Genomic DNA, 14527 nt, shown 5'->3' with positions numbered 1-14527 from the left:
TAATTGAGCGACCTGAGTAGTAGTATATGGATGCGCCAAAGCAATGAAGTGACCATATTTTGAAAACCGATCAACGACGACGAATATCACATATTTACCTGTTGAAATGGGAAGTCCAGCAATGAAGTCCATGGAAATGTTAGACCAGATTTGAGACGGTAGTTGCAGAGGTTGCTGTAGGCCGGCCGGACTTAAAGATTCGGCCTTTTTTCGTTGACAAATCTGACAAGCAACTACATAATCAGCAATTGTGCTCTTCATGCCCTTCCAGTAAAAGTCCCGACTGATTCGGAAATATATTTTCTGTCGACCCTCATGTGTGTTATCATGGATAGAGGACCGGATGGTGTGAAGAAGTGGGTATGTATTATGCAAAAAAATCCTATTTTTGGAGAGTATGAGACTGTCCTGAATTGTCCAATGAGGAGCTACTGTCCCCTGTTGAATATCCTGATATAATGACATGAGATCCGGATATTGATGTACTTCCTCACGAATCAAATCTAATACCAGTGAGCGTGGGTGACTAATAGCATAAATTTGTGTGGCTGAATTATCCCAACGTGATAAAGCATCAGCCCCAAATTTGAACTACCTGGCTTATAGTGAACCGTAAAATCGAAGCCCATGAGTTTAGTTAACCAATGCTGCCGTGGGGACATGGTGAGGCACTGTTTAAGAAGATACTTGAGGCTGAAATGATCTGTATGAATGAGAAACGGTTGTCCCCAAAGATAAGGTCGCCAATGTTGGATAGCCTTGGCTAACCCAATCAATTCCCTCTCATAGGCAGCTAACTTATGGTTGTGTTGTCCCAACTGACGGCTGAAATAAGCAATGGGGTGTCCCAATTGTTGTAACCCTGCCCCTATACCTCCCTCGGATGCATCACATTCCACCACAAAGTCTCCCTCAAAATCTGGTAATTGTAGGACTGGTGTTGAGGCTAAGGCCTCCTTTAACAGATGAAAGGCCTGTTCCGCTGAAGAAGACCAGTGGAAGGCATTCTTTTTGAGCAGGTTGTTGAGTGGTGCTGCTATCATGCCATAAGATTGGATAAATTTTTGATAATATCCCGCTAGGCCCAAAAATCCCTTTAATGTTGTGATGGAGGTGGGAATCGGCCAATCTGTTACTGTTTGTATCTTGCTCTGGTCAACTTTCACGCCCCCAGCTGATATGACGTGGCCCAAATATGCCACCTCAGATGTACCCATAGAAGATTTTGATTTATTCAAAACCAAATGATGAGAACGTAGAATGGTAAATACCTGATGGAGGTGGTGGAGATGTTCTTCCCAATTCTTGCTATAGACCAGAATGTCATAAAAAAAACTAACACATAGTTGTGCAGAAGTGATGAAAAGACCTCATTCACGAGGGCCTGAAAGGTGGATGGTGCATTGGAAAGACCGAAGGGCATGACGAGGAACTCGAAATGACCATGATGTGTGCGAAAGGTAGTTTTTTCCACATCCGCCGGGTGAACTCTTATTTGATGATAGCCCGATTTCAAATCTAATTTGGTAAAAATTGTAGCACCATGTAACTCATCCAGCAACTCGTCCACGACTGGATTGGGGAACTTGTCCTTAATTGTTTGCATGTTGAGTTGCCTATAGTCGACACAAAATCTCCATGATTTATCCTTTTTACGTACAAGTAACACTGGTGAGGAAAAAGGAGATCGACTGGGCGGGATCACCCCCTGAGCGAGCATATACATGCACTGTCGTTCTATTTCATCTTTCTGTATATCCGGGTAACGATAAGGCCGCACCACCAACTTTAAACAAATGTGGTGATCACAATGTCGCACTGGTGGTAGACCCGTAGGATCATTAAATAAATCCGCAAATGTTGTAAGTAAAGGAGCTAACTGATCATCACCGGTGTGATAAAGCTGTAAAGTGTGAAGTGTGTTAGGTACTTGTGCCACACTACCTTGTAATGTAATCTTGCCCTATGGTGCTGAAAATGTCATAGTCCGAGCTTGAAAGTCCCATAATATAGGTCCTAATAACTGGAGCCATTTGATCCCGAGCACCAAATCAAATCCAGACAATGGAATGACTAGTAAATCTGCCTGAAATGAATGCCCCTCAATGGTGAAAGGAGTGTTAGCACATAACCCTACACTAGCAATTTTGGACCCATTGGCCACTGAAACTGAGAGTCCCCTTTGTTGTTGAATTGCCAATCCCAATTGTTGCGCGGCTGGTTCACTGATAAAATTATGTGTGCTGCCCGAATCAACTAAAGCAAGTAGCATGAGATGATGTAACCTGGCCTTTACCTGCATGGTATTAGAACTACGCAGGCCATGCATGGCATGGAGGGAGAGCTCTGGTTCCTGTTATACCTCTTCAACAATTTCATTTTCAAGAAGCTCTTCTGAATCTTCTTCCAACAGTTCAATACTGAATAAACGTTTACAGATATGTCCTGGCAGGAATTGTTCGTCACAATTAAAACATAGGCCCTTTGCCTTTCGAGCGTCCATTTCCTTTTTAGTCAAAAATTTATGTGGCATAGAGTGTGGAGGCACACTGGCAGCCTCATCTGCTCGGTTAGGGGCAGAGGATCCAAAACGTGGACCAAATGCAGTACCCTGCATTTTGTTGTTCCAAAATGGCTTTCGTTGTAAAGACTCTTTTAGAACTCTCTGTTTGTTTTCCACAACTCTGGCATAATTCATTGATGAGTCCAAATCTGTCGGACCAAGTAATTCCACTTCCAATCTAACCGGCTCTATCAATCCAGCATTAAAAATCTGAACATGTAGGTGAGGAGGAACAAATTCACTAGCTTGGGCCAACCTTTCTTGGAACATTTTTTCGTAAACTTCTAAGGTGCTTGTCTGTTTATAGTTGATCAATTCCCCCACTGGGTTGCTGCTAGTTGGAGGTCCAAACCTCAACTGGCAAGCATGTTTAAAGTGCAGCCAATCCTGAATGGAATGGACATTTCGGTAGTGATGGAACCACATGAGCGCTTCATCAAGTAGGTGGTAGGCGGCCAAAGTAACCTTGTCCATTTCCACCATTTGTTGATGATAGAAAAATTGTTCACATTTTGTGAACAACAGTAAAGGATCTTTAGAGCCATCATATGTAGGAAAGTTAAGTTTAAAGTACCTTGGAACCGTTGATGGTCCTTGTGCGTGAGTTGCTATGGAACCCATTGGTTGGCGCAGGGGTGGAATTGGTGGTGGCATGAATTGTTGGTGGGGTACTGGTTGTGGTTGAAAATTGGTTGCTGGTGGTGGCGTTGGTGCTTGAAGTGCGGCAAGTTGTCGGATGACGGTTTTTAGAGATGATTCCAGTGTTTGTAATGTATTACTGATGTGAGAAATTTCAGTACCTTGAAGAGTGGATCGTTGTTGAAGTTCTGAAAGTACTTGACGTATGTCCTCTGGAGAAGAGGAATCACCGAGGGTGGACCTGTCTAATACCACGTTGTTAGGATCCTCATGAGCCATGGATCTTGTCACCCTCCTCTCTTCTCTTCCTTCCATCACCTTGCTTGACATTGAGATGGAATGAGGGATTGATGGGTATTGAATTTCGGAAAGGAGAATTGGGGGAAAAATAGAAGAAAGCTTGAAGGAGCTTTTGACCTGTTTATCTAATTTACTCTAGCTAAAGTAGACTGAATTCATGCTTCTCATTACCCTAGCCGTTCCCTTAAATAGGGTTGAGGACGTCCAAAACACTAAAGACCTCTTGGGTCAATGGTTCAAACCAATAAATGCTAAACCAACCCAAATCAAAGACAAAACCAAACCAAGAAACAATTACATGAAAATTGAAAAACACATTCATTAATTCCTACGCCTGTTGGTAACTCGTGATGCTATAGAGTCCATAACACATACCTGTATATGTTTATTCAGTATTGAACTTTTGGAAGAAGATTCATAAGAGCTTCCTGAAAATGAATTTGTTGATGAGGTACAAAAAGAACCAGAGCTCTCCCTCCATGCCATGCTTGGCCTGCATAATTCTAACACCATGCAGGTAAAGGCCAGGTTACACCACCTCATGCTACTTGCTTTAGTTGATTCGGGCAGCACACATAAATTTATCAGTGAACTAGCAGTGCAACAATTGGGATTGGAAATTCAACAGCAAAGGGGTCTCTCGGTTTCAATGGCCAATGGGGCTAAACTTGCAAGTGTGGGGTTATGTGCAAACACCCCTTTCACCATTGAGGGACATTCATTGCAGGCAGACTTACTGGTCATTCCCTTGGCTGGATTTGATTTGGTGCTCGGGGTCAAATGGCTTCAGTTATTAGGCCCTATATTATGGGACTTTAAGGCATGGACTATGACATTTGCAGCACCACAGGGCTAGATTACATTACAAGGTATTGTGGCATAGGTCCCTAACGCACTTCACACATTACAGCTTCAGAACATTGGTGATGGTCAGTTAGCTCCTTTACTTACAACATTTGCGGATTTATTTATTGACCCTACGGGTCTACCATTAGAGCGTCACTGCGATCACTGCATTCATTTAAAGTTGGGAACTGATCCAGTAGTGTTGCGGCTTTATCGTTACCCGCATATAAAGAAAGATGAACTAGAACGACAATGCATGAATATGCTCGTTCAGGGAGTGATCCAGCCCAGTCGATCTCCTTTTTCCTCACTAGTCTTACTAGTACGCAACAAGGATAAATCATGGAGGTTTTGTGTCGACTATAGGCAACTCAACTTGCAGACAATTAAAGACAAGTTCCCCATTCCAGTCGTGGACGAGTATCTGGATGAGTTACAAGGTGCTACAATTTTTACCAAGTTAGATTTGAAATCGGGCTATCATCAAATAAGAGTTCACCCGACTAATGTGGAAAAGACTGCATTCCGCACACATCACAGTCATTTCGAGTTCCTCGTCATGCCCTTCGGTCTCTCCAATGCACCCTCCACCTTTTAGGCACTCATGAATGAGGTATTTTCATCGGTTCTGTGCAACTATGTGTTAGTATTTTCTTTTGACATTTTAGTCTACTGCAAAAAATGGGTAGAATATCTTCAAGACCTCCATAAGGTATTTACCATTCTATGCTCTCATCATTTGGTTTGAATACATCCAAATGTTCTATGGGTACATCTGAGGTGGCATATTTGGGTCACGTCATTCAGCTGTGGGCGTGAAAGTTGACCAGAGCAAGATACAAGTAGTAATAGATTGATTGGCTGATTCCCACCTCCATCACATCATTAAGGGGATTTTTGGGCCTAGCGGGATATTACAGAAAATTTATCCAATCTTATGGCCAGATAGTAGCACCACTCAACAACCTTCTCAAAAAACATGCCTTCCACTGGTCTTCTTCAGTGGAACATGCCTTTCAGCTGTTAAAGGAGGCTTTAGCCTCAGCGCCAGTACTACAATTACAAGATTTTGAAGGAGACTTTGTGGTGGAATGTGATGAATCCGGGGGAGGTATAGGGGTAGTGTTAAAAAAATTGGGACACCCCATTGCTTATTTCAGCCGTCAGTTGGGACAACACCACCATAAGTTAGCTGCATATGAGAGGGATTTGATTGGGTTAGCCACGGCTGTCCAACATTGGCCACCTTATTTATGGGGACGACCATTTCTCATTCGTACAAATCATTGCTGCCTAGAGTATCTTCTTGAACAGCGCCTCACCACATCCCCACAGCAACATTGGTTAACTAAACTCATGGGCTTCGATTTTACGGTTCACTATAAGCCAGGTAGTTCGAATTTGGGGGCTGATGCTTTGTCACATCGGGATATTTCAGCAACACAAGTTTTTGCTATCAGTCATCCACGTTCACTTGTGCTAGATTCTATTCGTGAGGAAGTACATCAATATCCGGAACTCATGTCATTATATCAGGATATTCAATAGGGGATAACAACTCCTCAGTGGACGATTCAGGATCGTCTTATACTCTACAAAAATAGGATTTTTGTGCATCATACATCCCCACTTCTTCACACCATCCTGTCCACTATCCATGATAGCACACATGAGGGTCGACAGAAAACATATTTCTGAATCAGTTGGGACTTTTACTAGAAGGGCATGAAGAGCACAATTGCTGATTATGTAGCTGCTTGTCAGATTTGTCTAAGAAACAAGGCTGAATCTTTAAGTCCTGCCGGCCTACTGCAACCTCTGCAACTACCGTCTCAAATCTTGTCCTACATTTCAATGGACTTCATTGCTGGCCTTCCCATTTCATCAGGTAAATCAGTGATATTCGTCGTCATTGATCGGTTTTCAAAATATGGTTGCTTTGGCGCATCCATATACTGTTGCTCAGGTCACTCAATTATTTATGGACAACATTGTCCAATTACACAGAATTTCCACATCCATTATTAGTGACAGGGATGCCATGTTTACCAGTATCTTTCAGAAGGAATTATTCAAATTATAGGGCTCCCAATTGGCATTTTCATCTGCATATCATCCACAAACGGATGGACAAACAAAGGTCGTCAATCACACGATTGAAATGTATCTTCGTTGTTTTGTGGGGGACGCACCCAGACTATGGGTGAAATGGCTTTCATGGGCAGAATTTTGCTATAACACATCTTATCACATAGCACTGGGAACTACACCTTTCAGGGTAGTTTATGGTAGAGAGCCACCTCATCTGTTACCATATGAACCTGGGGCATCCAAAGTTGTCACTTTGGACCAAGCGTTAGCTGAAAGAGATGCTATGCTCATTGAGGTACGTACTCATCTCCATGAGGCCCAACACTCTATGAAGCTCTATTATGATAAGAAGCAGCAGGAGGTATCTTATTTCCCTGGAGACTATGTCTGGTTAAAGCTTCAACACTACCGTCAGCTATCCCTGACTGTATCCAAGCGCCATAAGCTGTCTCGATAATATTATGGTCCATTTTAGGTGTTGGACAAAATTGGGCCCGTGGCATACCGCTTGCAGCTACCAATGGAAGCAAAGATCCATAATGTACTTCACGTCTCCCAATTGAAGCCATTCCAGGGTGACTCGCCCCTACTGCACACTCCATTGCCGCCACTACATGAGGATATAGTCCTATCTATTCCAGTTCAGGTTTTAAAAGCACGCCACATTCAGGGTGATTGGGAAATTCTCGTCCAGTGGGCAGATGCCGACCCCAGTGACACCACATGGGAGCCGTTATCAGCATTTCGACTCCTATATCCTTCCTTCGAGCTTGAGGACAAGCTCTTTTTCCAGGAGGGGATGATGTTATGGACTCTATAGCAACACGAGTTACCAACAGGCGTAGGAATTAATTAATGTGATTTTCAATTTCCATGTAATTGTTTTTTGGTTTGGGTTTGTCTTTGGTTTGGGTTGGTTTAGCATTTATTGGTTTGAACCATTGACCCAAGGGGTCTAAAGTGTTTTGGACGTCCTCAACCCTATTTAAGGGGATGGCTAGGGTAATGAGAAGGTAACAATTGAGTCTATTCTAGCTTAGATTAAATTAGATAAACTGGTCGAGAGCTCCTTCAAGCTCTCTCCCGTTTTTCCCCAATTCCTTTTCTGAAATTCTATCTTCATCATTCCATCATTCTATATGAACGTCAAGCAAGGTAATGGAAGGAAGAGAAGAGAGCAGGGTGACAAGATCCATGGCTAACAGGGGACCCTTCAACCAGGGGAGAGGCACTATACCTGGCCAGCAAGGACCCTTCATCCCGGGGGGACCCTTCCACCAGGGAGGAGGCACAGTACCTAGGTACACTAAACTCGAATTTCCCACTTATAATGGGTCAGAAGACCCTTTGGTATGGCTATATCTTTGCGAAATTTGTTTGCCCATCAACGAGTACCAGCGTATGATAAAGTTGGGATGGCTGTTTTCCACTTACTGGGAGAAGCACAACTCTGGTATCAGCAAGTTGAGGCGGATAGACCAGTTGTGGAGTGGAAAGAATTTAAGAATTTATGCTCTCTTCGTTTTGGTCCTCCGGCGTACAGCAATCCCTTGGATGATTTGGTTCTGTTACGACAAACTGGTTCCGTGGAGCAATATCAGAAACTGTTCCAGGAAAATTTAGCCCGAGCAAACGGTATGGTACGAGTGGACCAACAAGTGGCGTTATTTACAGCAGGCCTGATGGAGGCGTTAAAGCTTGAGGTGGAGCTCTATGCCCCAATTACATTATCACACACGATGAATATAGCCCATGCTTTAGAACTATGGCATAAGGCCCTGTACAGACGACCCACATGGTCAGGGGAGAGGAGCATTTCCTCCACTTGGCAGAGCAGACGCAATTATCCTCAAGGGGTTCAGACCACAACACCTCCTCCCAGACACACTCCAAGCACCACTTTACTAGGGGATACAAAATCAAGCAGTCATCCCCCTCAGTACATAAAGAAATTGACAAGTGCTGAGATGATGGAGAGGCGATCCAAAAATCTGTGTTACAATTGCGATGAACCATATCGGGTCGGTCATTACTGCAAAAGATTGTTTTTAATTGATACGATTGAAGATGATGATATCGAGGTGATAGAGGATATGATAGAGGAATCAACAAGGCAGTAAATTTTACTATTGGCACTACTTTGTTTCATGCTGAGTTTTTTGTTATTTCTCTGGCTGGTTTTGATATGGTGTTGGGAATCAAATAATTACAAACGTTGGGACCCATTTTGTGGGACTTTTCTGCATTGACAATGAGTTTTGTCCTACGTGGTAGCCAAGTGCTCCTACAAGGAAGTCAAGTAGAAACACAGCAGCACATTCATTCTCTGACTGCCCCGGATAATTCCATAGGCAGTATTGATGGCACGATTGATGAGTTCTTCGACCTTTTCTGTGAGTCTACAGGGCTCCCCCCGATCAGAAAGTGTGATCACCGTATATGTTTGAAACCAGGGTCAGATGTGGTAGTTGTTTTTCGTATCGGTACCCTCACCTCCAGAAAGATGAGATTGAAAGACAGTGTCAGGCGATGCTACAACTGGGCCTTATTTGCAGCAGTAGGTCCCCCATCTTTTCACCAGTTCTGTTTGTGAAAAAACATGATGGGACTGGGCGCTTTTGTGTTGATTATCATGAGTTGAACACGCTGACAGTGAAAGACAAATTTCCCATTCCGGTGGTGGAGCTCCTCGATGAGCTACATGGATCATGGGTCTTCACAAAATTAGACTTACGGTCTGGGTATCATCAGATTCGCGTGCACCCATCAGACATTGAAAAGACGGCATTCCGAACACATCATGGCCACTTTGAATTTGTGGTCATGCCTTTTGGGCTATCAAATGCTCCTTCTACTTTCCAGGTGTTGATGAATGAGGTATTTAGCTCCTACCTTTGGAAATTCGTATTTGCTTTTTTTATTATGATATACTCATATATATAGCAAATCTCGAGATGACCACTTAGCACATTTGAGAATTGTATTTGATTTATTGAGAGCACACCAATTGTATTTGAAGAAGTCCAAATGCTTATTTGAGGCATCTCATGTTGCTTACCTGGGCCACATTATTTCCTATGAGGGGGTCACTGTTGATCCTGAGAAGATTCAGGCCATTAGTGAGTGGCCACAACCTCAGTCTTGCTCAGTAGAACGCGGATTCTTTGGTTTGGCAGGCTATTACCAAAAATTTATTCGGAGTTTTGGTCCATTGGCAGCACCTTTGACAAACCTCCTTAAAAAGAATTCCTTTAAGTGGAACGAGGAGGCTTCCTTGGCATTTGACGCACTCAAGAATGCCCTTGCATCTTGTTATGGACTCCATAGCATCACGAGTTATCCATAGGCATAGGAATTAAATTATGTCAATTTACTTTTCATGTAATTTCAATTCGGTTTGGTTTACTTTATTTGGTTTGGTTTACTTTGGGTTGGTTCAGTGTAATGTGGCGTGAACCACTTGACCTAATGGGTCATCTTTGTATTTTCGTCCTCAACCCTATTTAGGGGGATGTGAAGGAAAAGAGAGGAAGTATTGAGAAAATTATATTTTACAGGTCTAATTCTCCCTCAGAGGTCAAGGTTGGATTCTCCCTTTGAGGTCCAAGGTTGAGCTTCCTCCAAAGCTCCTTCATTCTAAATTGACTTCCACCATTACTCGTTCAAGAAATAAGGTTTCTCTTCCAATGTCGAGATCATCCATGGAGGGAAGAGAGGAAAGAAGGGTGACTCTGTTAAGCACCTAGCCACGGCTCCCACGTTGCGAGTTCGAGCGCAAAGGCTGGATTAAAATTACTGGTAGGTTCGGAAGGGGCGACCTAGCGGAGGGGGCGACTTGGAGAACTGCGAAGGGGCACTAGGAGTAGGCCGCTGCTAGAGTAGGCCACCGGGTTGGGCCAGTGTCGTTGCGCCACCGTGGTTGTCGGCTCGCGAAGGTGGGGTGTGATGTTATGGTCCTGGGGTTAAGTACCTATGTTTTCCGCTCCTAACAGGCCAGTCTTTTGGGTAGTATTGGCTAGGTGCTTAACAGACTCGATCCATGGCAAGGGAAGAACCTAACATATCGCCTCCTAATGCTTCACATTCAATAACAAATAGTTCATCAAAGTTGGGAAGTTGGAGTACCGGGGCGGATGATAATGCAGTCTTCAAGTTCTCAAAGGAGGACGCTACTGTATCAGACCATATAAATGGATTGCGCTTAAGGAGACTGTTGAGAGGTGCTGCAATTTTTCCATACGAATAAATTTTCTATAGTACCCTGTTAGGCCCAAGATAGGTAGAAGAGAATGCCCATTGTGTGCCATGTAACTTGAATAATTCTTTCCAAAAGGTACTGGTAAAAATGGCATCCCTGTCACTGATAATAGATGATGGAATCCCGTGTAATCGAACAATGTGGTCCATAAATAGCTTAGCCACATGAGCAGTAGTATATTGATGCGCCAAAGAAATGAAGTGACCATATTTTGAAAAATGGTCAACCACAACTAATATCACGGATTTACCTGATGAAGTTAGAAGGCCATCAATGAAATCCCTGAAATGTCGGACCAGATTTGAGACGGTAGCTGCAGAGGTTGTAGTAGGCCGGCAGGACTTAAAGATTCAGCCTTGTTTCGTTGACAAATCTGACAAGCAGCTACATAATCCGCAATTGTGCTCTTCATACCCCTCCAATAAAATTCCCGACTGATTCGGAAATATGTTTTCTGTCGACCCTCATGTGTGCTATCATGGAAAGAGGACAGAATGGTGTGAGGAAGTGAGGACGTGTGATGCATAAAAATCTTGTTTTTGTATAGGATAAGACGATCCTGAATCGTCCAATGACTAGCTGCTGTCCGTTGCTGAATATCTTGATATAATGAAATAATTTCTGGATATTGATGTGTCTCCTCATGAATAGAATACAACAAAAGTGAGCGTGGGTGGCTGAGAGCATAAATGTGTGGTTTTGGAATGTCCCGACGAGATAAAGCATCAGCCCCCAAATTTAAACTGCCTGGCTTATATTGAACTGTAAAATCAAAGCCCATGAGTTTACTCAACCAGTGTTGCTGCGGTGATGTGGTGAGGCGTTGCTCAAGAAGATACTTGAGGCTGCAATGATTTGTACGAATCAGAAATGGTCGTTCCCATAGATAAGGTCGCCAATGTTGGATGGCTTTGGCTAACCCAATTAGTTCCCTCTCATATGCTGCTAACTTGTGGTGTTGTTGTCAAACTGGCAGCTGAAATAAGTGATGGGGTGTCCCAGTTGTTGTAACACTGCATCAATACCTCCTTCGGATGCAGCACATTCCACCACAAAGGATTCATCAAAATCTGGTAGCTGTAACACCGGCGCTGAGGCTAAGTCCCCCTTTAACTGCTGAAAGGCCTGTGCCACTGAGGGAGACCAGGTCAATGCATGTTTCTTGAGAAGGTTGTTGAGTAGTGCTGCTATCTGGCCATAAGTACGGATAAATTTTCTATAATATCCTGCTAGCTCCAAAAATCCCCTTAATGAGGTAAGGGAGGTGGGAGGAGGCCAATCAGTGACGGCTTGTATCTTACTTTGGTCAACCTTCACGCCCACTACTGATATAACGTGGCCCAAATATGCCACTTCTAAAGTGCCCATAGAACATTTGGATTCATTCAAAACCAAATGATGGGAGCGTAGAATGGTAAATATCTGATGGAGGTGTTGGAGATGTTTGTCCCAATTTGTGCTATATACGAAGATGTCATAAAAAAATACTAACACATTTTTCTGCACAAGTGAGGAAAATACCTCATTCATGAGGGCCTAGAAGGTGGAGGGTGCATTGGGGAGACCGAAGGGCATGACGAGGAACTCGTAATGACCATGGTGCGTGCGGAACGCAGTCTTCTCCACATCTGCAGGGTGAACTCTAATTTGATGATAGCCCAATTTCAAATCTAACTTGGTAAAAATCGTAGCATCATGTAACTCATCCAGCAACTCGTCCACCACTGGGATGGGGAACTTGTCTTTAATTGTATGGAAATTGAGTTGCCTGTAGTCGACACAAAACCTCCATGATTTATCCTTTTTGAGTACCAGTAAAACAGGGGAAGAGAAGGGAGACCTACTGGGCTGGATAACTCCCTGAGCGAGCATATTTAGGCATTGTCTTTTGATTTCATCTTTCTGTATATGTGGGTAATGATAAGGACACACCACCACTGGATCGGTTCCCAACTTCAAACGTATGTGGTGATCACAGTGACCCACTGGTGGTAGACCTGTAGGGTCATTAAATAAATCAGGAAAGCCTGTAAGTAATGGAGATAACTTACAATCACCAGTGCTCTGAATCTGGAAAGTGTGAAGTGCACTGGGCACCTATGCATTGATACCCTGCAATGTAATCTGGCCCTGTTGTGCTGTAAATGTCATAGTCCGAGGCTGAAAATCCCACAATATAGGGCCTTATAGCTAAAGCCATTTTAATTGTGACAAACAATTCCTTCCAGGACATACCTGTAAATGCTTATATAGTTTTGAACTGTTGGACGAAGAGTCAGAAGAGCTTCCTGAAAATGAATTTGTTGAAGAGGTACAACAAGAACCAGAGCTCTCCCTTGTTAGGATCCTCACGAGCCATGGATCTTGTCACCCTCCTCTCTTCTCTTCCTTCCATTACCTTGCTTGACGTTGAGATGGAATGAGGGGTTGATGGGAATTGAATTTCGGAAAGGAGAATTGGGGGAAAAATGGAAGAGAGCTTGAAGGAGCTCTTGACCTGTTTATCTAAATTACGCTAGCTAAAGTGAACTCAATTCGTAATTCTCATTACCCTAGCCGTCCCCTTAAATAGAGTTGAGGACGTCCAAAACCCTAAAGACCTCTTGGGTCAATGGTTCAAACAAATAAATGCTAAACCAACCCAAACCAAAGACAAAACCAAACCAAGAAACAATTACATGGAAATTGAAAAACACATTCACTAATTCCTACGCCTGTTGGTAACTCGTGATGCTATAGAGTCCATAACATCCCTCCATGCCATGCATGGCTGCGTAGTTCTAATACCATGCAAGTAAAGGCCAGGTTACACCATCTCATGCTACTTGCTTTAGTTGATTTGGGCAGCACACATAATTTTATCAGTGAACCAGCAACGCAACAATTGGGATTGGAAATTCAACAACAAAGGAGTCTCTCGGTTTCAATGGCCAATGGGGCTAAAATTGCAAGTGTGGGATTATGTGAAAACACCCCTTTCACCATTGAGGGACATTCCTTTCAGGCAGACTTACTAGTCATTCCCTTGGCTGGATTTGATTTGGTGCTCGAGGTCAAATGGCTTTAGTTATTAGGACCTATATTATGGGACTTTCAGGCTCGGACTATGACATTTACAGCACCACAGGGCCAGATTACATTACATGGTATTGTGGCATAGGTCCCTAACACACTTCACACTTTACAACTTCAGGACAATGGTGATGGTCAGTTAGTTCCTTTACTTACAACATTTACGGACTTATTTAAAGTTGGGAATTGATCCAGTAGTGGTGTGGCCTTATCATTAACCTCATATACAGAAAGATGAAATAGAATGACAGTGGATGTATATCTCACTGAGGGCGTGATCCAGCCCAGTCGATCTCCTTTTTCCTCACTAGTGTTACTAGAACATAAAAAGGATAAATCATGGAGGTTTTGTGTCGACTATAGGCAACTCAACTTGCAGAAAATTAAAGACAAGTTCCCCATTCCAGTCGTGGACGAGTTGCTAGATGAGTTACATGGTGCTACAATTTTTACCAAGTTAGATTTGAAATCGGGCTATCATCAAATAAGAGTTCACCCAGCTGATGTGGAGAAGACTGCGTTTCGCACACATCACGGTCATTTTGAGTTCCTCGTCATGCCCTTCGGTCTCTCCAATGCACCCTCCACCTTTTAGGCCCACATGAATGAGGTATTTTCATCGCTTCTGCGCAACTATGTGTTAGTATTTTTTTATGACATTCTGGTCTACAACAAAAATTGGGAGGAACATCTCCAACACCTCCATCAAGTATTTACCATTCTACGCTCTCATCATTTGGTTTTGAATAAATCCAAAT

The sequence above is a fragment of the Aristolochia californica genome, unplaced genomic scaffold (assembly GCF_029961685.1).
Source record: "Aristolochia californica isolate CCGP_79_NKW_82.1479 unplaced genomic scaffold, dmAriCali1.0.hap1 SCAF_13, whole genome shotgun sequence".
Taxonomy (NCBI): domain Eukaryota; kingdom Viridiplantae; phylum Streptophyta; class Magnoliopsida; order Piperales; family Aristolochiaceae; genus Aristolochia; species Aristolochia californica.
The sequence above is the reverse complement of the archived record's forward strand: the minus strand, read 5'-3'. Positions refer to the sequence as shown.